A 26,935-nucleotide genomic window follows, 5' to 3' on the forward strand; every position below is an offset into this window, starting at 1 on the left:
CACCAATCCGCTCTCTCCTCTGCATTTAACAGTGCAATACCCGTTGCACGCTTAATGTTACCACCCTTGCTTTTAATATCACCGAAATTTGTTTTGACTTTTCTAAATGCTGAGTCAGCTCTTCCGACAATCATTTCTTTTTCGAATTCTTCACATTCTTCATGCAGCCATTTCGTCTTAGCTTCCCTCAGTTTCCTATTTATTTCATCCCTCAGCGACTTGCATTTCTGTATTCCTTAATATCCCTGAACTTTTTGTACTTCTTTCTTCGATCAGCTGAAGTATTTCTTCTGTTACCTATGGTTTCTTCGCAGATGCCTCTTCGTACCTATGTTTTTCTTTCCAGGAACTGCGATTGCCCTTTTTAGAGATGTCCATTTCCCTTCAAATATACTGCCTACTGAGCTATTCCTTATTGCTGTATCTATAGCCTTAGAGAACTTCAAGCATATGTCGTTGTTACTTAGTACTTCCGCACCCCACTTCTTTGCGGCTATATTGATAGACATTTTCGGAGATTTGACAACCTCTGGTGGCCGGTTTTCTACAGAAGACTAGGAGATACAGATACCCCATCAAGTTTCTATAGTAGTATGGTAGACTACTGCAAGCACAGTATAGTTGAATGGAAGTCTGAACACCGAAAGATTATCAGAAAGGATGCAAACAAGGGTCCATTTGCGGGACAATATTCTGGGGCATTGGCATCGAACCTCTATTGAATAAAATAAATGAGGATAACAAAGAGACAGGGGAGGTGGCATACGCTGACGACCTGGTTCTAGTGTCAGCTAATTCAAGACTATAATTAGGAACAAAGTCCACATAACTACTTGAAAGTAGTAACAGTTGGTGTAAAAATACTAAACTGTCTTTAGAAGCTAACAAAACAGAGTACCTCTTAAACGATATCCTACAATAAAACTTAACAATATCTCTGTTAAGAACCAAAAAATTGTTCAAATGGGACTTAACATCTGAGGTCATCAGTCCCCTAGAACTTAGAACTTAGAACTACTTAAACCTAACTAACCTAAGGACATCACACACATCCATGCCCGAGGCAGGATTCGAGCCTGCGACCGTAGCAGTCGCGCGGTTCCGGACTGCAGCGCCTAGAACCACGTGGCCACCGCGGTCGGCTCGGTTAAGAACAAGGAAGCAACTAGACGTCTAGGAATACATCTGGACAATATATTAAACTTTAATGAACACTCGAGACTAATTACTGAAAAACCGATGGCAACATTGCATACATTATCTAGACTTAATACGCCCCAATTTAGAATTCCACTGCAGACTATGCGGGTATCACATGGCACTCTTTGATTCAACTGTTTGTTTTGCTGTGAGCACCTTGGCAATCCCTTCAGACTGATCATCCATAAAAACATTGTAAGACGTGGACAAACCGAGCGTGCTCATCAGAATACGTGGAGCTTTTAGAACAACATACATAGAGGCACTGTGTGTGGCCACGAGAGTAGGCTCCGTTGTTATCACTATTCGTCACCGACTAGCTGTATACTGGTTAAATAAAGGTAGATCATACAAGACGTAACTGGACGCTAGGAACGATGTGTCCACTCGTTTTTAGCTAATATACGAGAAAGCATAAGACTGAAATACACTCCTGGAAATGGAAAAAAGAACACATTGACACCGGTGTGTCAGACCCACCATACTTGCTCCGGACACTGCGAGAGTGCTGTACAAGCAATGATCACACGCACGGCACAGCGGACACAACAGGAACCGCGGTGTTGGCCGTCGAATGGCGCTAGCTGCGCAGCATTTGTGCACCGCCGCCGTCAGTGTCAGCCAGTTTTACCTTGGCATACGGAGCTCCATCGCAGTCTTTAACACTGGTAGCATGCCGCGACAGCGTGGACGTGAACCGTATGTGCAGTTGACGGACTTTGAGCGAGGGCGTATAGTGGGCATGCGGGAGGCCGGGTGGACGTACCGCTGAATTGCTCAACACGTGGGGCGTGAGGTCTCCACAGTACATCGATGTTGTCGCCAGTGGTCGGCGGAAGGTGCACGTGCCCGTCGACCTGGGACCGGACCGCAGCGACGCACGGATGCACGCCAAGACCGTAGGATCCTACGCAGTGCCGTAGGGGACCGCACCGCCACTTCCCAGCAAATTAGGGACACTGTTGCTCCTGGGGTATCGGCGAGGACCATTCGCAACCGTCTCCATGAAGCTGGGCTACGGTCCCGCACACCGTTAGGCCGTCATCCGCTCACGCCCCAACATCGTGCAGCCCGCCTCCAGTGGTGTCGCGACAGGTGTGAATGGAGGGACGAATGGAGACGTGTCGTCTTCAGCGATGAGAGTCGCTTCTGCCTTGGTGCCAATGATGGTCGTATGCGTGTTTGGCGCCGTGCAGGTGAGCGCCACAATCAGGACTGCATACGACCGAGGCACACAGGGCCAACACCCGGCATCATGGTGTGGGGAGCGATCTCCTACACTGGCCGTACACCACTGGTGATCGTCGAGGGGACACTGAATAGTGCACGGTACATCCAAACCGTCATCAAACCCATCGTTCTACCATTCCTAGACCGGCAAGGGAACTTGCTGTTCCAACAGGACAATGCACGTCCGCATGTATCCCGTGCCACCCAACGTGCTCTAGAAGGTGTAAGTCAACTACCATGGCCAGCAAGATCTCCGGATCTGTCCCCCATTGAGCATGTTTGGGACTGGATGAAGCGTCGTCTCACGCGGTCTGCACGTCCAGCACGAACGCTGGTCCAACTGAGGCTCCAGGTGGAAATGGCATGGCAAGCCGTTCCACAGGACTACATCCAGCATCTTTACGATCGTCTCCATGGGAGAATAGCAGCCTGCATTGCTGCGAAAGGTGGATATACACTGTACTAGTGCCGACATTGTGCATGCTCTGTTGCCTGTGTCTATATGCCTGTGGTTCTGTCAGTGTGACCATGTGATGTATCTGACCCCAGGAATGTGTCAATAAAGTTTCTCCTTCCTCGGACAATGAATTCACGGTGTTTTTATTTCAATTTCCAGGAGTGTACATTGACCCCACAAAAGGAAAGCTCCATTTCGTGACAGGGCAGGGCCCATATGCTGCACATCTCCATCGTGTAGGTCTAAAAACATTGTGAATGTGGTGAACATGGCACTGCTGCACATGTAGTGCTCCACTGCAACACAGAAACACACCTAAGGCTGAACATAGAATTACGAGACCTAGGAAACACAATAAGAGATCAGAACAAATGGCACATCGTGAACAGACTAGCAGATGACGTTTCTCAAACCCTTAATGAAGCTTACAGACAAAATAAACCATACTTATGAACACTACAAAACACAACACAAGCACGACAACAAAACATGTGGCACTAAACAGACGCAGACACTGACATCAAATGGAATGAAACAACAGTTACAGAAAGTGAACGTCACTTTCAGACATTAATGTAATTATCCATACAAGATCAGAAGACGAATGTGATAAAACACAACCTAACAATACAATAAATAAAATCGTACAAAAAGTGTGTAATTAACATTAGATTACTAGTAATTCATAGCACAGTTACTGAAAACTGTTATGTATAGAAAAAGATATCAGTTGTAACATCAAATACTTGTAGAGATGTTTCAATGACGACAGGCTCGAAGTTTTCCTGAACCTTCATCAGTGACACATTTACGATTTCAGGGACAGATCTTCTCTTTCACTAACTTCCCTCACAACTTTCTTTACTCTTTCTATTCTTTTCAATGATTATTTATTTATGTTTTCCAATCTTTTGTATTTTATTTTATAACCCTTCTTTATATTAAACAATAACTAAAAGGAAATTCCGATTGTTAACACACTGTCTTAGTAGTAATTGTATTAGCAGCATTGTATTAGTAATAATACTGCCCACAAACAGTTACATATATTTTGGGCTAATTGTAATGTTGTACTGTTGTGTCTTGAAGAGGCAGCTGTCACTTTACTTCAGGACTCATTTCCTTAATTAAAATTTCTTATGTGTTACTCAAACTGAAATCAGGTATCTTTTGATCTCTACAACCTCTACAATAAATGATATTTTTTTTAGAAAAAAGATCTTACACAAAAACAACAAACATAAAGACAGCATAATATCTCTTTTCAAGATTGCTGATCAACATGTCTAGCACATAATAGCAAATAAGCAGCTGCGGATGATGGCAAATGATGATATGAAATGCGATAATAATGTAAGGTCACTGATATGGAGGGTAGTTAGAAAGCATAGTTTTATTGGAAGGATTCTAAGAAAACACAATACATCCCTAAAGAATACTGTATTCAATGTAAGACGTCATGGTCTACTGACCTTCATTGCTTACATATTCCGCCCTCACAATCATATTCCGCACATCAAGACGCTTCATTCGTACCCAAACTCGATAAGATAAAGTCAATGTTAAATGAATTCATGTGAACGACATGCAAATAACAAGTAAATTGCGGGTGCACAGTGAGGGTGATATACTCAAGGCTGGCGTACACACACACATTCAAGAAGTGACAGTCACAGGAGGTTATAGTTCACGAGAGGAAACCGAATGCCAGGAGGCTGGTCCATTCAGGCGACGAGTCAACTTATCTACGTCGGCCAGCGACCGCTCATAGAGCAGACAGCATTTGCCCGAGTGAAAAGGAGAATGAGCCAGTGTTTGGTTTAAAAGCAAATTCTGCTGCATTTTGTGGGAGCGCCCAGCCCACGCATTCTTTACAAACATAGCACGCAGTTTCAGAGGTTTTCACAGGGAGACAGCAAACGCCAAATGCCGATGTTACAGATTTCCGGATTGGTCGCCTTAAACGAAACGTCATTCTCCCGTTTTAGAAGAGCAATGCTGATTGGCAGATGATATTCCTGACACCTTGAGCTGATGGAGTAATACAAGAGACCGAAAGATATACCCCTTCACGTCTAGCATGGAGAGGGGCCATTTCGTTGTCGCTCTTGGAGCGAGAACACGTAATGAGAGCGTGTGCGCTCGTACATGTACTCAAAGAGCGAGGAACAAGTCTCACCTCAGTACTTCACTGGGAGAGCACCTCTGTCGAGAGCGAATCGGAGTGCGACTCAATAGTGAGTCCTTGCAATTAAGCATTGTTCACCGTGTTGGCCACCACACTTATTGTGCGATGTGAATGGAGAGAGTTATAGTTAGACGCCTGCGAGCGAATTTTTGAGTGGCATTGCGGTGGACTGGTTATCTGACAGGTACCATGCCAATAGTTAGACTAGGGGCGAATAAGAGTCCTTGACTTCATCATGGAATAGGGAGAGTTTGATTGGCAAGGTCAATCCAGATAGAATGAGAGTAATCTTATTTGTCAGCAGCATGTGGCGCAGACGTTAGTCATTGCAGCTTACGGTATTGTGCACTGCAGCTCTTGCAAGCCCCATATTTCCTCCACAACAGCACACTTCACTGTATTTCACACGCGACAGCTTCGACCATACCTAACAACATTCTAACGGATAATTATTCAAGTTGAGTGGGTGCGGCGCTCAGCCATTCTGCCAAGACGATAACAATCTTAAACTTTGTATAGAAATTTCATTAGCGAATCCTATCCTTAAGAGGTAACTTCACATTCCGAAAAGAATCCGGAAATAACTTGTTCAGTTCATAACTAAAAGTGCCATTGTAATTTCTCAGAATTTTAGCAAAAAAATAATAATTTTCGTAAGTTTCATGTTTTTCGTACACTAAGTAGCACTACTCCAGTACCCAAGTATCCCACTAGTTACGTAAGAAATTTTGTGAATTTTTGTGTCTTTTCCTTACAGCAGACAACTCCAGACGATATTTATTGCAGAAAATTTTTCAGGAATTTTTCTTTGGAACGTTAGGAGCGTCTGTCTGACTTCAGTAGTAGTGTGGGTGTGGAAATTGCATCTTGCAGGAGTCACAGGGTAAAGGGTACATCTCAGATTAATCTGTTGTGCAGAATGACAGAATAGCACCCATTCATTCACAGAAAATGGCGACCCTGCCAGGATAGGTAAAATAGGTAAGCTGCCAGGATTGGTTAAATAGGTAAGCTGCCAGGATAGGTAAGTGTCAGGATAGTTAGGTATGGCAGGTCGCAGGAGTAGCACTTTGAAGAACTTTCTTTCATGCATTAAATAGGTATTTGCAAAGATTGGGATCAGAATAGATACAGTAGTAAAGAAAGCAGAATTGTAGGCAAAAGGGAGTGTGTTATTGTGTTGGAAAATTTTGCATTTTTTAAGATTTTTGTGTAGTTGTTAGGGCATAGGATTTTCAGGTAATAGGCACAGATGCAGAGACGCAGTGTGACACACCATCACATAAGTTACAATTAAGAAACAACATTTGTCTCCCTTTGCAAGCCCACAGGTGAAGATTGGAGATCGTAGCAGAGCAGACAGAACATACGCGAGAAGTCACATCGTTGTTGTTGTTGTTGTTGGTTCAACCAACTGGTAAGTGGTCGTACAGTTTTATAGATAGGGTTGTGGTGTGTTGAAAGAATTTCCATGTTAACGAGAGAACAAGCCAAAAGTTTACGTGAGAGACAGCAAGTAGACAAGATGGGGGAGAAACAACCATATGGACAGCATGTAAACGAGCTTATTGAGAATAGGACGGAAGGTGAACCTGAGAATAGGACAGACGTTGAATCAGAGAATAGGACAGTTGGGGAGCTGCAGAATCAGCAGGCTCAGGTAGACTGGGATAAAATTGAGACAGATCAGACAGATGGGAATCGAAGGGACGAGGACATCGAATTTTCAGAATATGAAATTCCAGGTATGGCACATTCTGAGCCAGAAATAGACAGCCCACGTAGGAAATGGCAAAGATTAGAAGCGAAACGAGCACAGGAAACACGTCTGTTTGCCGCATATTCAGGGACAGAATACGCGTCAATACAGTCTGCTAACGTTCAAAGAGAAGTAGACAGTGAGGAAGAGGGGGAACATTTAGAATATGTCGAACCTATCGTACACATTCTAATATGCCCCAACAACAGACACAGAATTTTGCGGAGTTACGAGCGCCACGAAAAGGTTCCGTAACAGACACAACTGTACCTGCAAACACAAGACAAACACAACAGAGATGGCAGAATGCGGTGTTGTTTGCGCCACGTAATGGTTCAATGACAAACACAACTAGTCCTCAACACAGACAACACAGGTTATTGCAGTTACCAAACTTAGAAACGCCACAGCACAGCCCAATAAACGACGTAACTGATCGAGTAGAAAACAACAGATCGAGAATACATAGTTCAGCAGAAGGTAGTGTTACAGGACAGGACGCGATCACTGAGATGTTACAAAAAATGAACGCTAGTATGACGAAACAGAATACACAGATAACAAAACAGTATCAGGAATTGAAACAGGATAATCAGAACTTGAGACAAGAGATTAACACAGATCCAACAGATCAAAATCCAGATGGAAAATGGGATCGCCAGAACTGATAGTCAGACCACTCAGATAAACAAAGACGTGAAAGAATCTAGAGAAAGAATTCAGGTACTAACACAAGGTGAGCAGCAATTACGCACTGACGTGGACATGGTCCAATTGGACATCGTAAACGTTGGCAAAAAGGTGGAACGTTTTACGAAAAAAGCCACTCGAACAGCAATAAAAATTTCGGAAGAACAAGCAATTCAAAGCAAGGTCGCAAAGGTTGCACTGAAAAAATATGATCAGAGGAACAATAAAATAAAACTTGAAAACAAAGATCAATTTGAAAACCTTCGAACAGAGTTGATACAAACTATCGAAGAAAAGATCGAGACCGATTACACATGTAGCGAAACAACTGACACGTCAAGCATTAATTCAGTACACGAACACGCGCCGTCTAAGAAAGTTCAAGTAGAACCAAGGCTAGACGTAACACTCGCGCAGAAATCGAAACAGAAAACCCCGATTAAAGTAATACATCATGCCACAGGAACAGCCACAGTATCTAGAAAAAGGGAACACATACATTCAGCCGGTACCAATCGAATGGCTTGCAACTGAACCAGTAAATCCAATGACACAACATAATAGCAGCACAGATAGTACACCGCGAACGACGAGAGTAGAAACACACGAACAACACTTTTGTTCACCAATGATAAGATATGACGCGGATATGATTCAGGAAATTGAGACTAGGCAAACAGGCAGTAGATTACCAGAAAATAAACACGATGACACTAGTAGTGGCAGATTATTTGAGTCCATGAAGCAACCACAAACCGGATTTATGAGTAGATATGATACAGAGCACTTCCTTACGGTTAGAAAATTTCAACATTTCAAGGAAGAAGGCGGTAGCTTGCATGCACGCACATTCATCGAACAGTTTCCAGTAGGCTTACCAAACTACTGGAGCGTAGCTCACAAACTTGACTTCATTTGTGCACACATGTCAGGGACAGTAGCAGAGGTGATGCAAAAGATCGCGGCTACCTGTACGTCTTACCTACATTCAGAACAGCATTTCTTGAAAGATATTGGTCTAAGGAGAAGCAAAACAAAATTAAATGCGAGTTACTTCAGAAGACACCATATGAAAACTCAGGAGAGGAAAGCGTAATAAAATTCTTTGATACAATGGACAAAAAGAATCAATTCCTAGACAAACCATACAGTAACGGAGAGCTGATACGTCTATGTAGAATGAAATTACCGGTAAAGTATCAACAGGCGACAGTAGGAAAAAATGAAAATACCGAAGAATTCAAAGAGGTTTTAAGGGAACTTGAATTTGTGTCTAAAGAAGACGAGGTGAAAGAAAAAAGAAAGGAAAGGGAACAGCAAAATGAGAGGACTAGGAACGAATATTCCACTAATAATAATCGTAATCCTAACACAAATAATTTCAGGCAATTTAACAAACAAGGACAGTGGCACAATGGAGACAATTGGCATACAAACGACAACCAGAATAATTGGTACCGAAATAGTAACGGTGATGGACTCTCATGCAGTGGCGGATATAGGTTTAGGAATCAAAATGCCAACGGTCAAGGGTACTTTAAAAGAGGTCACGATGTTGGAAACAGCAACTGGCGAGACCAGGGCGTGAATAATTACAGACGAAATTATGGTCCACAGAGAGAAGAGCAACACAGCAAAGAGAAACCAGATGTAGAAGTTAGGCCACCGATGACTGCAAAACGTAAAGATTGAATTAAAAAATGCGGAAGAGGTTAGGCAAACTAACGTCCACCCTATCTTATACTAACCACTAAATCAAAAAATAAATTAAGAATCAACAAAATAACTCATAAATTAAAAGAAAAAGAGACACAATACACAGTAACAATCTCTTGTAGTGTCAAGTACACCACAACATTCACACAAATAATAAATGGTACACAACAATTAAGATAATGAAGAAGTGGTTGGCTATAAAAATGATAGATACATGCTTTAATTAAATTTTCATATGAGAAATAAATAATAATTTTCTTCATTTTTATAAACATTGCATTGCATAGAGTCAAAATCTCTTGTTGTTTGTATAAAACAAAACATTGTAAAAAATTTCTCTACACGAAAAAAGGGGTATCGCCACAAACACCAATCACCAGGTCCCTTAACACCAGATGCTTCGAGATAGCGACAGAGAGGGTACAGACATGTTGAGAAAGCAATAACAACAACATGAAGACCAACGTCACACTGGAAATGCAGGTTGGACTTCAGGAGGACAACGTGCAGCATGGACATTTCATATGTCACGACACTGCTACACGATGGAAGAGCGTGGAGAGAATCATAATACGACGAGACGACGATGAAGGTACAAAAATTACTAAGATTACAAACTCATCAAGTAACATTTGGAAAGGCAGTCAGATCCTTCAAATTCTATATCACTCCTACACTCAAACTCAAATATTCCTAGCCCAAGAAGAACAGAAGAATGCAAGAAAGAAGAGAAGAACAGAATATGCAAGATGAAGAAGGGCAGAAGACAGCAAGATACCTTTCTCTCCTATTCTACAAAGCAAATTGCTACAAACGTCTTTCCATGAACTTTGAGGCATGGCAACTACTACAACCACCTCTCCAAAAATAAACCTTGAACCGTCAAACAAATACAATCGAATGGCAAACAGAATATTAAGTAGTAACATTAAGTAGTAACATTATCTAGAAATAGATTCAGCATAATGAACAGTATTCTCCCTAGCACATCATCAAATTGCCATACCGAACCAGGTGTGAAGTACCAAGACGTCACAGCACAATATTGGGTGACGATCGTCGGTAGTCAACTACAATCATCGAACTGCCATACCGTCCCAGGAGTACCAAGACATCACTGTTTATGCAGTAAACCACAGTCATCATCATCGGTTAAAAGTACCACTCCATGATGACAATGTCAACAAGATGCCAGAGTGCTCCTCTCATGATTTGTGACACCCATACAAATAAGTCGGCGCCTTCCAGTATTTCAGTGAGGATCGTTGAGCACAGAACCTGAAGCAGCACAAAACGAAAAGACTGATAAAATATAAATGTAGAGTTAAGAAAATGATATATTTGTAAAAATATTTTTTTCATTTTTTGTAAAGGTAATTATTTTATCATATATGTAAAGCCCATAATGTGATAGAGACCTTAAAATAATATGTAAAGAAAATTAATTAGTATAAGTAGATAATCTCAAAAATGCCTGTAAAGCCAAGTTAGTTTTTTATATAAAGAAGGTTTTGGTTAATCATAGGTTGAAAGAGGATAGAACAAAGAAAAAACACTTCTTCACCCTTAAAACAGTAGCACAAAAAAAAATGCCTAAATAAATAAAACAAAGTGACACAATAGAGCATTTGCGAACATTCACGCGAAGCTTAACTAAAGAAAAGACATAACCACACTAAAACATGATACACTGTACACTAACGAGGTTAAAAAAATTAATATTGTAAAAACAATTTTTGGAAATGAAAAAGAAAAACAGAGACATGTACTGGCAACGACAACGAATAACAACCTTTATAAAATCTATATTTGCCTAACAACAAAACATATATTGTAGAATTAAAAAATAGAAACAATAGCTATAAGGAAATCATTAGAAAACATTGTTATGAGTGGCTCAGGAAAGTTTACTGGAAAATCTAAAAGAACAGTTTTTGCCTTACATTGACAATATTTTTCTCAGCAGAAACTTTTTCAGAAGGAGGGATGTATGCAAGACATCATGGACTCCTTACATATTCCGCCCTCACAATCGTGTTCTGCACATCAAGACGCTTCATTCAAACCCAAACTCGATAAGATAAAGTCAATGTTGTATGAATTCATGTAAATGATATGCAAATAACAAGTGAATCACGGGTGTGCACCAAGAGTGAAATACTCGCAGCTGGCGTACACACACACACATTCAAGACGCGACGGTCACAGGAGCTTTTAGTTCGGAGGAGGCAAACCAAACGCCAGGACTCCGGTCCATTTAGAGGGTGAGCCAACTTATCTAACATTGGCATGCGACTACCCATGGAGCAGACAGCTTGTGCCTGAGTGAAAGGTTTTCACAGGGAGACAGCAAACGCCAAACGCCGATGCTACAGATTTCCGGATTGGTCGCCTTAAATGAAACGTCATTCTCCCGTTTTAGAAGAGCAATGCTGATTGGCAGACGATATTCCTGACGCCTTGAGCCGAAAGAGTAATGGAAGAGACCAAAAGATATACCCCTTCACATCTGGCATGGAGAGGAGCTGTTCCGTTATCGCTCTTGGAGCTAGAACACGTAATGAAAGCGTGTGCGCTCGTACATGTACTCAAAGAGCGAGGAACAAGTCTCACCTCAGTACTTCACTGGGAGAGCACCTCTGTCGAGAGAAAATCAGAGTGCGACTCAATAGTGAGTCCTTGCAATTAAGCGTTCACTGCATTGGCCACCACACTTATTGTGCAGTGTGAATGGACAGAGTTATAGTTAGACGCCTGCAAGCGAATCTTTGAGTGGCATTGCAGTGGACTGGTTACCTGACCAGTGACCACGCCAATAGTTAGACTAGGGGCGAATAGGAGTCCTTGACTTCATCAAGGAGTAGGGAGAGTTTGATTGGCAAAGGTCAATCCAGATAGAATGAGAGTTACCTTATTTGTCAGCAGTGAGCGGCGCAGACAGCAGTCATCGCAGCTTACGGTAATGTGCGCTACAGCTCTTGCGGGCCCCATATTTCCTCCACAACAGTACACTTCACTGAATTTCACACATGTGGCAGCCTCGACCATACCCAGCAACATTCTAACGAATAATTATTGAAGTTGAGTAGGTGCGGCTCTCAGCTGTTCTGCCAAGTCAAAAACAATCTTAAACTTTGTATAGAAATTTCATTAGCGAATCCTATCCTTAAGAGGTAACTTCACATTCCGAAAAGAACCCGAAAATAACTTGTTCAGTTCATAACTAAAAGTGCCATTGTGATTTCTCAGAATTTTAGCAAAAAATAATAATTTTCGTTAGTTTCGTGTTTTTCTTACACTAACTAACACTGCTCCAGTACCCAAGTATCCCACTAGTTACGAAAGAAATTTTGTGAATTTTTGCGTCATTTCCTCACAGCAGACGACTCCAGAAGATACCTATTGCTGAAAGTTTTTCAGGAATTTTTTTTAGAACGTTAGGAACGTCTGTCTGACTTCTGTAGTAGTGTGGGGGTGGAAATTGCATCTTGCAGGAGCCACAGGGTAAAGGGTACATCTCAGATTAATCCGTTGCGCAGAATAACAGAACAGCACCCACAGGCTCACAACGAGAAGCTACCAAGACCATTTCTAGAATACCGTTCAAGTATTTTGCATCCTTATCAAGTAGGGTTGTCAACAGACAGTGAAGTGGTGTTAGAATCACTATAGGTAGGTGTAGCCCGTATGAAATTACGCCAGAAATTCCCATGGAACTTAAACGAGTATGCCTTGAAGAAAGACGCCGTAATTCTCGCGAAAGTATGTTGGGTAAATTTCGAAAACCTGTATTCGAAGAAGAATGTGCTACCATTACGTTACCAACAAAGGGACTCGGTAAGGAACATGAGAGTAAGGTACGAGAGATTAGGGAGCGTACCGCGTCGTTTTCCCGCGGCTCAATATGAAAATAACACAGGAAGGAAAGTCGATAATGTTGGTACGATGTACCAGAAAACAGGTTGGAGCAGTGCTTAAGAAATTCTATGTAACGGATAAGATATAATTCTATTGTGGCACGAAAGAGCAGACAGGCTTCGCCTCTCCATCCGTACCGTACTTAGAACGTACACCTTGCCAGTTGGTCAAGTAGGAGATGCTGAAGGCTTTTGGTTCGATTTCCATCCAGATAAGAACTTCTGTTCCCAAAGACAGAACCACGTTAGCTATACTGCTAGTGTCTGCTATTGATGTCGTACAGATGTTGGTAGGAAATTAAGTATTTCACTGTCGTTCTTAACCACAACAGCAGTCAGTCAGATTAGACATGCTACAATGCTGTCATCTATTGTGATGGAAGCGTCCCATATCCTTCACTAAGCTTCGAGGCAGAGCGAAGTCTTCAACAATGAGAGATGACGGGAGGCGAGGTGTATCGCTGCCTGGCGACAGTCTGAGGCAAATACTGAACGGGTCGTGAGCTTACTGACGAATCCTGTTTGCGTTGCCGGTGAAGGCTGTTGTTATCTGTCGAGGTAAGCACCGAATCACTTTCGTTTCATTGTCTGCATAAGCCGTCGGTAATTTTTGATGCTCTAATTTACGAAATAGTGCTGAAGAGCTACAACCTGCGCCGAGACATGTGGCGTACGATTGTAATTTTGCAGATACAGCTTGATTTCGCATATCTGTGGTTCTAGGGCCAGTTGTAAGTTATTAATGTTAAAACAGGAAAGAAAGATACGTTACTTGTAAAACTACGTGTAATTATAGTACCTTATGACACTCCACTGAAGTGTGGAATAGATTCAGGGTCTCGCTTGAGTCTAGTATCAGGGATTTCAACAGTACATTTTTAATTTAGGTCTATTTAGTAAGTATAAGCCAAAATGGAGGAAATTGTAACCACTACCTCACTGGTTACTGCTAACGCATTATCGGTAATTTATGAGTGTAACATCTTGTTGTCAGATGTACTGTGTGCCTCACGGCACTGAAAAAAATCTGATTTATGCAAAGCCGGCCGGAGTGGCCGTGCGGTTCTAGGCGCTAGAATCTGGAGCCGAGTGACCGCTACGGTCGCAGGTTCGAATCCTGCCTCGGGCATGTGCGTGTGTTATGTCCTTAGGTTAGTTAGGTTTAATTAGTTCTAAGTTCTAGGCGACTGATGACCTCAGAAGTTAAGTCGCGTTGTGCTGAGAGCCATTTTGATGTATGCAAATGTAGTTGTTACGTTGGGGAATTCAATTTAGCTGTTTGCCATTCTTTCTGATGACTATGTTATTTATACGGAACATCTTGTTAGGATAGAGTTAAGGTGGAATACCGTAGTTGAGCGTGAGTTAGTGCGAGTGGCAACTGCCATATCTTTCATATGGCGGATTTATTGAACGTGTAGGATATCGGAAAGTTAAAAAGATTAAACTGTAAATTCACGATCAAATTTTAAGTCCTGCAATTTATGTTCATCCATCCGCATATTTTTTTGTTCATGCCTGACCTTTCTAATTTTCTCACAGTTAGTAACACGGGGAATGCAGTATCTGAGACGTTGCTCAGTATGTGAGTCCACCATTTTAAATTAACGACAGCCTCTGTCACTTTTAATATTTTACTCCTTTATTTCTTTGCCAAATGACATAAAACAAGATAAAACTAAGAAATAAATTTTGTTTTGTGCTAATATTACCGACGCTGCGGCAATTACGATATCATGTAACGTGTGTCACAGGTCCACAGCGAACGCCCTGCTTCTTGATTACAACAGTTGAAAATTTTATTACAAGTAAATCTTCCAGATGAACTGAATGGTAGAACGATGTATGCGATTTCTTGCAAACAGGAGGAGCTGAAGCAAATGATCAAGTGATACCGTAGTAACATCATTCAACACAGTTGTCAAGCTGAATGTGTAGTCTAAGGAAAGTTTTTGGTATATTACTTTGATCCCATAATTTTATCAAGAATATGTGCTTTCGCTGAATATTTCAATTATGCTCGCGGGAAAGAGCAACATTTTATGAAATAAGGGATGTATTTAAATAGCAGAAATGTTTTAGTGCCCTCTTGAAGTGGATGATATTTCTTCAGTCTTCTGCCCTGTTTGATGCAGCCCGGTACTAATTTCTCTCCTATGACAACCTTCTCATGTAAGCGTAGTACTTGCACAAAACGTTCTCAATTATTTGTTACATATTTTCCCATCACTCTGCCCCCCCCCCCCCACAATATTCAGCGCCTACAGCACCGCCAAGTAGCATGGAAGTGATTCCTAGATGCGCAGCAAATTTCCTATCATATTGCAGAGGAATTCTGCTGCTTTGGAATAATCGTAACACGTGTCGCACAAAGCAAGAAGGACATTAAGGACTACGTAACGACTTGTGTTATCTAGGAAGTCTGCAGACTTTTCACAATCCAGTGACATTATTCTGTATACCTGTTGCTTATTTACTTCAGAACGGTGTGTAACTATATCGAACGTTTCTCGAAAATAGGGATCCACAGTGTCAATCTAGGCTTTGTTACGTACAGCCTTCTGGAGTTTCTAAACGATGGGAACAACCTGTTGTTTCGTAGAAGCCAGTTTTCACGAGCCCAGTTGCAATTAATAAATAATAGTCACCTAAAATAAAAATCATAATTCTTGAAAAGAACAAAGAAAAGAACCTCGAAGAAAAAATAGAAAATAAATTCACAACCTAAGATGAAAAACTTCATTTGATATAATTGGTTTATTGCTTGTTGCTGTTTTGGGTAGTAGCCTTTTATCTCGATTTTCCCTATTCCTCTTGTGATTGTATGACAACAGATAAGCAGTAGCGGATGATGCCAAGTCATGATATGAAATGCGATAATAATGTAGTGTGACTGATACGGAGGGAAAATGAAAAGCTTAGTTTTATTGGAAGGGTTCTGAGAAAACACAGTACATCTCTACAGAATACCGATCACGAGAAGCTACCAAGACCATTTCCAGAATGTCGTTCAAGTATTTTGAATCCTTATCAAGTAGGCTTGGCAACAGACCGTGAAGTGGCGTTTGAATCATTACAGGTAGGTGTAGCCCGTACGAAATGCTGTACATAATAGTTTCATTAATTGTGTTATGAATTACTCCTAATCTAATGTTAAATATAAATTCCTAGGGAACTTAAACGGGGATCCCTTGAAGAAAGACGACGTAGATCTGACGAAATCATGTTGGGTAAATTTCGAAAACCTGAATTCGAAGAAGAATGTGCGATTAATACGTTACCAAAAAAGGGTCTCCTGTAAGACTCACGAGAGTAAGGGACGAAATATTACGGGGCGTACCGTCTTTTTCCCCCGGCTCAATACGAAAATAACATGGGAAAGAAAGTCGATAATGTTGGTACGATCCATCAGAAAACAGGTTGGGGCGGTGCTTAAGAAATTCTATATAACGTATAAGATACGAGTATAATTCTATTGCGGTACAAAAGAGCAGCGTCGTGTGAAAGAGGAAATACGCTTCTCCTCTCCATCCGTACCACACATAGCACGTACACCCTGCCAGTTGTTCAAGTAGGAGATGCTGAAGGCTTTTGGTTTGATCTCCATCCAGATAAGAACACCTGTTTCCACAGACAGCCCCACGTAAGCTACACTGCGAGAGTTTGCTATGGATGAAGTACAGAGAATGGTAGCTGATTACGTATTCCAATGTCGTTCTTAACCACAGCAGCAGTCAGTTATGTTAGACACGCAAGAAAGCTGTCATCTCTTGTGATGGAAGCGTCCCGTATCCTCCACTAAGCTTCGGGGCAGAGCGAAGTCTTCAACAATGAGAGATGACGGGAGGCGAGGTGTATCGTTGCCTGGCGACAGTCTGAGGCAAATACTGAACGGGTCGTGAGCTTACTGACGAATCCTGTTTGCGTTGCCGGTGAAGGCTCTTGTTATCTGTCGAGGTAAGCACTGAACGTCTTTCGTTTCATTGTCTGCATCAGCCGTCGATAATTTTTGATATTGTGATTCACGAAATAGTGCTGAAGAGATGCAGCCTGTGCCGAGACATGTGGCGTACGATTGTAATTTTGCAGATACAGCTTGATTTCTCATATCTGTAGTTCTAGAGCCAGGTGTAAGTTATTAATGTTAAAATTTGAAAGAAACATACGTTAATGTAAAACAACGTGTAATTCTAATATCTTATGACCCTCCACTAAAGTGTCGAATAGTTTCAGGATCTCGCTGGAGTCTAGTATCAGCGATCTGAAAAATACATTTTCAGGTTACGTCTATTTAGTATGTATAAGCCAAAAAGGAGGGAATTGTAACCACTACCTCACTGGTTACTGCTAACTCACTATCGGTTATTTATGAATTTAACAGCTTGTTGTCAGATATACTGCGTGCTTCTTTACACTGAAAAAAATCTGATTTATGCAAATGTAGTAGTTACGTTGGGGAATTCAGTTTAGCTTTTTACCATTCTCTGTGATGACGATGTTATTTATATGGAACATCTCGTTAGGATGTAGTTAAGGTTGAATTCCATAGTTCAGCATGAGTTATTGTGGGTGGCAACTGCCATAGCTTTCATATGGCGGATTTATTGAACATGTAGCATATCTGAAAGTTAGAAAGATTAAACTGTAAATTCACTCTCGACTTTTAAGTCTTGCAATTTATGTTCATCCATCGGCATATTTTTTTGTTCATGCCAGACCTTTCATTGCTAATTTTTGCACAGTTAGAATCAGGGGGAATGCAGCATCAGAGACGCTGCTCAGTATGTGAGACCACCATTTTAAATTAAAGACAGTCTCTTTTTTAAAATATTTTACTCGTTTATTTCATTGTCAAATGACATACAACAAAATAAAACTAAGACATAAATTTTGTTTTGTGCCTTGTTACCGACGCTGCTCCAATTACGATACCGTGTAACGTGTGTCACAGGTCCCCAGCGAACGCCCTGCTTCTTGATAACAACAGTTGAAAATTTTATTACTAGTAAATCTTCCAGATGAACTGAATGGTAGAACGATGTATGCGATTTCTTGCAAACAGGAGGAGCTGAAGCAAATGATCAAGTGATACCGTAGTAACATCATTCAACACAGTTGTCAAGCTGAATGTGTAGTATAAGGAAAGTTTTTGGTATATTACTTTGATCCCATAATTTTATCAAGAATATGTGTTTTCGCTGAAGATTTCAATTATGCTCGCGGGAAAGAGCAACATTATATGAAATAAGGGATGTCTTTAAATAGCGGAAATGTTTTAGTGCCCTCTTGAAGTGGATGATATTTCTTCAGTCTTCTGACCTGTTTGATGCAGCCTGGTACTAATTTCTCTCCTATGACAACCTCCTCATATAAGCGTAGTACCTGTACACAACGTCCTCAAATACGTGTTATATATTTTCCCATCTCTCTGCCCCCCACAATTTTCAACGCCTTCAGCACCGCCAAGTAGCGTGGAAGTGATTCCTAGATGCGCAGCACATTTCCTATCATCCTGCAGACGAATTCTGCTGCTTTGGAATAAACGCAACACCTGTTGGACAAAGCAAGAAGGACATTAAGGACTACGTAACGACTTATGTTATATAGGAAGTCTACAGCCTTTTCGCAATACAGAGCCACAATTCTGAATGCCTATAGCTTGTTTACTTCAGAACGGTGTGTAACTGTATTGAACGTTTCCCGAAAGTAGAAATCCCCAGCGTCAATCTAGGATATGTTACGTACAGCCTTCTGGAGTTTCTAAACGATGGGAAGAACCTGGTGATTCGTAAAAGCCAGTTTTCAAAAGCCCAGTTGTTCCCTGTAGAGATTCTACTATGAAGGGTTGGATTTGGTTCGGTTGATTTTGTGGAAGAGACCAAGCAGCGAGGTCATCGTTCTCATCTGATTAGGGATGGATGAGGAAGAAGTCGGCCGTGTCCTATCAAAGGAACCATCCCGGCATTTTAGGGAAATCACGGATAATTTAAATCAGGATGGCCGGACGAGGGATGCGAGTCCGGTGTGCTAACCACTATCCACCTCGCTCGGTCTGCCAGTCCACATACGCATGGCAAAACATGTTTTGCAAAGCAACAACATATTTTTCGTGTTTTTGAAATGTGTCTGTATATCTTCAAAGCCATCCCTCTTCTCTTATAAAAAAAACAGGTACGATCTGCGTCGTTATCAATCGTGCTCTACGGTTTTATAATTCACCGACCAATAGCAAACAGTTTCTTGAAGAAAGACTAGGCGTTCATAATGAGTACAGCAGTTTTCCCAGTCATGTATGATAACGTTAACCTTATCGATCATTTTCACTTGGTTATCATTCAATTACCACTCACTCCTATTAAACTGTTTTGTCTCTATGTGACGATCTGATTGTACAGCTGTGTTGTGACGTTCTTTGGTGAGTAAATAACTGAAACTAAAATTTAGTTTTCAACTTTAACTATGATTATTTTCAGAGCACTAACTAACTCCTCGGAGTGAGTCCTAAGTGTATGTGAAGAGAGGATGCGAGTGTAGCTTATAGAACTCCTTTGTACTTTTGTTTGCCACCATATTCCTGACAGCTAAAAAAACATGTTGCATTTATCCTGACCTATACATATTGTCCACTTCATTCTTCACGATTAACAAATACGCAATAGATATGCAGAGACAGAACAAACACACACACACACACACACACACACACACACACAGGCTCTCTATCTCTGTCTCCGTCTCTCTCTCTCTCTCTCTCTCTCTCTCTCGCTCTCTCTCTCTCGCACACACACACACACACACACACACACACACACACAGACACATATATGTGCATGAAAACAAAACTTCGCATTATAAGAAATATGCTGTCATGAAGACATACCCACGTGATACATGCTGTGCTCGTGGTTATTTTCCGTCCGGCCACTGCAGTGTTAAAGGTATTTAATCAGTAACGTTTTATTCTTTCGATAATTGCTAATATTTGTTATAATATTGTTTAACCAACTCTGAAATTACGCTTACGTGTAAGTGATTGCCATGCCTAGGCATATTGTGTGGTTTTCTGGTTACTCCGAAGTGTTGTGTTATATCAGTTGATTGTGTAGTGGAGACAGGAGGAATCGGGGTTTGGAAACAGTTAGGGAAATTAAGTTTCACGGAGCAATGGGCAGCATGTGACGCAGACTGTTGTGTGTCACAGATGTGGTCGCGTCTGAGGAATCGTTTGTTCTCCTGTGAACAAACCTGTTGCCTTTGGGCGTTCTGCAGGCGTAGGCGTAGAGACGAGGACGCTGATGAAGAACTGATGTGTGTCCAGGAAGTGAGCGACGGCGAATCGGAGGTAAGTAGGCCTTGCTACCAGACAAGGATGTCGTATCACTAGTATAAAAGTCCACGTACATAGTAGTCACCACCAGATATTATTCATTGCGTCAGGCTGATGTTTTCTGTACGTTACAGGAACTTACACAACAGTCGAAGTGAAATGCACTAATTCTAGCTCTCCTTTTACACTACTTCACAGATAATGAGATGAGTTTAGCTAAATTACCGACAGTCTGCAGAACACCAAACGTTAGAACTCTTAATTTAGGGAAGGCCACTGCAGTAACTAAACTGTTTCTTTTTCTTTTGTTTTACTATTGACAGGGGGGCAAAAGGAAGACAAAGTATTAGTTACCTGGAGGTAAATATCACAAAAATCGTAATCCAGATTTATAGGAATGGTACAATGACCAATATCACAATACCCTCAAACGCATGCTATCGAAACGTACATAAACAAGCAGCAAGGATGTCAATGCAATCTGAATCAAGAAAACATTGAACAGCGAATTGCTTCAGTGGTTGACTCATTACTGAGTATAGTAAAGAAACATCTAGATACAAGACACACTACAGAAAAGAGATAAAAACAAATTTGTATCCAACAGTTTGTAGATTAAAGAAACTCCAAAATCTTCAAAATAAACAATGTAGCAATTGGATTGCGTACATCTATACCACAGAGTCAAATCATAACGTATATTCAGATTCTCTAATATATAACATGACTTGAAAGGAATGCTCCATGTTCTGCCTAAGATAAACAGGCAAAGAATTTCATACCACGTTTACAGAGCGCATAGTAGCCTATAAACACAAGAGACATACCACATCATCAATAGGTCAACACATTCACAGTACAGGGCACCAATTCGTTAACGAAGATCAAAATGTCATTGGGCTCCACCGACTAATTGAAAGTCGTAAAATGGATCTGACTGAAGAAGCGGAGATATGTTCATACCATAAAAATTAAGAAGACAAAATATTTAATGAAACACTGGAAAGTGATTCAGTGAATTCCTTCAGCTGCTTAATAAGGATCCTTAAAGACGCAAATCAAATAGTGCAACGCAAGAACTACTAACTTTGTAAACAATGTGTGATCAAATAGTTATTCAGATTACAGACGAAAAATACCCTCTCCACGGAAGAGAAATATACATAGTCCGTGAAAGATCTATAGCGTAATCTCTGCTCGCTACATGTAAAAATATCTTTGCTACTGTTTGGTATTATATGTTTGCTGTTTTCAGCGCGTACTGTGCCGCGTAAGTTGTGTGACTGATATTTAGTATGTGTGAGCTACTGCATAAATGAAACAGAAGAAAGCCGTAAGGAAAAGCTTCTTCCAGATTCAACACAACCTATATGTAAAGATCGAGCTTTAATTAGAAAATTTCTCGTGTTTGCGTATTACGGTAAAGGCAACAGAGAAGTGCAGCACCACACACTTCGAAAACAGCACTTATAAGTACTATAACAAACGATAAAATGCGCTTGAGAACGGGAATCGTTAGCAGAAAAGGGTCGTGCAAGAAATAATTGATAGAGAAACAGAACTGGTAACGAAAGAAGGTGTTTTATAAAATCATCCAGCTCTTCTTTCAAACGTGGTAAGCATTCCACAGCGACAAACCGTGCTCAAGATCTAATTGTTCTCTGTGACTTCATTCGCGCGTTAATTACTGTTTATTAGGATTCTTTTAAGCAATATGAATCTAATATATGTCTTGACCAGAATACAGTTATGTTGCCGTCCCATGTTGAATCACTCCGGACAGAAACTTCTAGATAATTGATTGTTGTGACTGCTCCAACTACAGGCCGTCTGTAATGCCATAATACATTCACAGTTTAAAAGTTACAGTAAACGATAGCACCATATTTATCGAACCAGAAAAGTTTCGGCGACTAGTGTTTCATTTTCTAATATACTTTTTTTAACATCATCTGAATTTCAAGACATGGTCCATTCTGTTTAGTTTCTCTTAAGTACTTTGACTTCACTGACAAAATTTCATCAACAAATCTCGAAGTTTTTGTTTTCAAGACTCCATTCATTCTTTTAAAATGGCCTTCTAAGCCACTTTATGTGTGTTACAGAATTGCAATGCCAGTGGCAAACCTTAAAAAGTTTTCTTTCCGTTTCTGGAACTTAACTTCCTTTCAGAATTGATCCTTGGTTTCCTTAACTACTGTCTCAAAGTAGTTATTGAATAATATCAACGAAAGTGTAAAGCTGTTTTAATTTTTCTAGTTCTGTTTTCTCTTCGTCGATTCTTGTAATTGCAGTTTATTTGTACACGACGTAGATAGGCTTCCACTCACAGTTTTTTTTATAGTTGATAACTATTTGAAATTTCAAATACTGTATAGTAATCAGAACAATCAAAGTCTTTTTAGAAATCTGCAATGTGGGTTGTCATCAGTCTATTTTCTAAGATTAGTCGTAGAGACAATGTTGCGTATCGTGTTCCTAGTTAACTTCTCCAGTTTGACTTCTATCAGTAGTACCATTCTCCAGGAGATAGAATTTTTGTAACCAGGTGGAACTATGAAATTAAAAAGTGGAACTACGAAACATTTAATTTTATAAAATATTTCTTTTACGAGGTTAATGCCTCAGTATGTGGTAAATATCTGATGCTAATGAAAGGTTTGTTGTGCAAAACTGTGGACTCATTTCGTACCTGAAGTGGAAAGTGCGATAGATCGACTGTAATTACTGAGATGCTAAGCATTTCAACTATTTATTCCCAAATATGCTATGTGACTGATGCTGTTTGAGTACCGAAATGGTATTCAAGTGGTTGATACTTCTTTTAGGACAAAAATTTTACAAACTAATGATAAAGACCACATAAAATGAGTAACGACATTCAGGACTCTTTGCAAACATTTGGAAGCTACCTTCAAAGAAAAAACCATACCTGCGTTGGTACAGTGTGACATTCCTTTGATAAGTGAGTGTATCAGAGAGTTCCTGGTTTCTAGAAACATATGTTCTGTATCCCACATGACTGTTATAATAGGCATTTGCCTTCACATACAGAAATACTTTTATCTGACCTTTTAATCGAAATGTTTTAATAGAATATTGACATTTTATATTTTTTCCGTGTTCGTTCCTATATTTGTTTTATTTCCTCTTCAGACTGCTCTGGAGTACACCCCAACAGCAGAGGGATCAGATGTGTGTGACACAGCGCAGTGCTGGAAGAGGGAGACAACTCCAACAATATTTCGTCAATACTTCGAAGATCGATTCGTCTCCCTCTTGAGTATACTGACAGCAGAGGAGTCAATTAAGTCGAGAATTTTAGCACGCACGCTCCTGTGTAAGTGCTATGCAGGACTTTCGCATGCTGGAAAAGGTAATTCGCCTTCTCCAATTAACTGTAGTATTCTGGATTACCGAGGCTGCAGTAGGAAATGTTTGTCTTTTAACTCTCGAAAAATTTTTATTATTACTGTGTAGAAATGCTGTTTCTTTTTCCACAAAGGACCGACCAGCTTGTGATGAGTTGACTCATAGAATCTACGTTTGATGTCGAGTAGGCTTTGCGATTTTTTGCAAAAATAGAGACTATGTCTCTTATTCGAGCTGTGATACAACATTATACATTAGTATCAACATGTGGGATACTACTTTCAACTGAGAGCAATCGACGATGCCATGTTAAATTTTCTGAAGTTACAGCACACGTATTTCATAAAGAACGTGCTGTCAGGGCAACAATTATTTCATACCACATGATGCTTTTATGAGACGTTAGTTGTACTCTTCGCGGTAAAGGAAGTGCTTCCAGAATATCTGTAATGCTCCACCCTATGTACTACACAAAAGTATATACTTATAAATTGAGCAGGTAATATTTGTCGAAAATTGCTTCCCTCCGAAAGTAGCACGTACTGTTCAAGAGATGTTAATGGGCAAACACCTTAGGATGCTCAGTGACCAATTACTGAATCCGAGTTTAATTTAATCTGAATTCCCGAAATGGGGAATTGTGAGTGCCCACATTAGAATAAACTCTTTATGTACTCAATTGGCTACCTCTGGGTGTCACGATGGTGATTTCTGTGCTGCTTTAATGATGGAAGACAGTTAATCATTACGATCCAGAGACGTTAAGCTTCAGGGTAAAGCTGAAATTCTTGCCAATGAAGTTCATGAGTGCTGAGAACAAAGAATCAATAGTTGTCTGTCTCTGTGGGTCCTGCGATATCCCAGCTATCTCAAACTTCCCTTACCGGTAGAGTGCACGCACACAACGAGCTGATTGGCTAACTTCAATGCTCAATAACTCGGAAAAGGCGCAATCTATCGAAATTTGTTCTTATCAGTTATTTTCTAGCACATGTTCCCCTGCAACACCCCTACAAGCTTTTCAGACGCTCTTTGACCAACCTGTATATTAACTTCTCACAAATGTGTTTCCTATTGTCAGTCTGTGATTAAAAAAATCTAACCTACCCGTTTCTTTTCTTTGCAGCCTTCGTGCGCCAAATATATTATCGTCTGTGCATCGATGAAAGTGTTGCCGTGAAGGAAAATGCAGCCAGAAAACTGGATGAGTTTGCAAAAGTGGTGGATTTAAGTCACTTTGAAGGCGATATTTTACCCCTATTTCATATGCTGCAGAAGGACGAAGAGGTATGACGATTTTTCATGTCTTTTTAGAATTGATTAGTTTTGTTTACAAACTCTGAATATTTACTTTCGCTTAATTTAGAGTAGATCACGTTCAGTATTGATTAGAGATCATGACAGAATTAGACCCATTATGAAAAAGAGCTATTTCTTTCACCTGTCTTTATGATTGTTAATTACTAACCTCATAATAGTCTGCTGTTTCAATACTTTTATCAATAATGCACTAGATGTTGTTATAACTCAGAAAGGGTATCTTGATGTGAGGTATTCATCAAATCTTATGTTTGCTTCTTTAGGAAATAATACGTCTGGGAGCTGCTGAATCGTTAGTGAATATTCTGATGTACCAGCGCGTTTCTGACGATCTCTACAAGGAGCTGCTTTCAGAGTTGCAGAAGTATATTAATGATCCGTCTTCCAGTGTCCGTTACCTGATCTTCATCAAAATTATCGAGGTATGTATGTCAAGAAAATATGTTACAGTGTTGGATTTGTCCATACTGCCTCTAAATATTAGATTGTAATGCGAAATTCGTCGTTAAATCCTAGATGATGTGCTAGAATATTTAATGCAGTGTGATTATCGATGAGGAACTCCCAACACTTATGTTATACTACAAGAAAATATATTTCTCCGTATGTTAATCCTGAGGTCTAATAATTACACGGAAACACTGAATTGGTAGACACAATTTGTTTAGTAGGAGTTCTGTAATAGACGAGGGCCAAAGACACTATGAGTTTAAAAACATTTTCCTTCTGTATATATCATCATTTTGTATACATTTCGTAACTTACCATATTACTGTACATGAAGGTATTGGGATAGAGATTAATATGTAATTGAAGTTACTGAAATCAATATAACTGATATGATTTTTTCCTCTTTTATAGGTTTTAAGAGGTCTACAGAAAGGCACGTTGAAGTCAGATCTTCTCCAAATACGAGATGATTTACTGAAGACTCTGCCATAGGAAGATGGACAGCAGCAACACATCAGTATCAGTTTTTTCAAGTGTGATCGTCTCAAAATTACTGAATATTTTTGAAGGACTCTGAAAATTAAGAACGGGTAGCCGCAGGCCATCAGTTACATGCCTTTTAAGCGTGATTTTCCTCAAAATTCTTCAAGATCTGTTGTAGGACTCTTGTGGTATAACGAGGGACTGCTGAAGCACATCATCTGCAAGTGTTTTAAGCGTGGTGTTCCCAAATACTAGAGTTGTTGAAGGACTGTGGGCGTAACAGCCGGGCAGATGCAGCATATCAATTGCAAGGCTTCTGCAGCGATCTTGAAATGGAAGACCTACTCATGCTATATACAGTGGTACCTTTGGTTGACCCAAATTAAAATATTAGTGTGACGAATGTGCCTGGTCTTCTAAATTTGAAGCAATAAAGAACAATGTTACTATTTGTTTCATTTTGTATTTTTTTCTTAGTTTTATTTTCATGAAATGAAACATGTTAAATTCATTTCACACCAGTTTTGAACACTGCAATAGCTAAACACAAAATATCAGGAGAATAAGCCGATAGTTATTCTGTAATGCAATGAGTTAATAGCAGTTGTAGTATAAGCTGATGTACTCTACATCAATGCATACAGATAATGCATCATGAATTCTATCTACATGTATTGTAGGTCCCAAAATTCTGTCCACTCTCCCTCAGTACCAGTTAATCGCACTTATAATTATACATAGCCCCCTCAATCTACACGCACACACACACACACACACACACACACACACACACACACACACACATACACACAGACACGCACACACA

This window comes from Schistocerca americana, chromosome 6 (genome assembly GCF_021461395.2).
Source record: "Schistocerca americana isolate TAMUIC-IGC-003095 chromosome 6, iqSchAmer2.1, whole genome shotgun sequence".
Taxonomy (NCBI): Eukaryota; Metazoa; Arthropoda; class Insecta; order Orthoptera; family Acrididae; genus Schistocerca; species Schistocerca americana.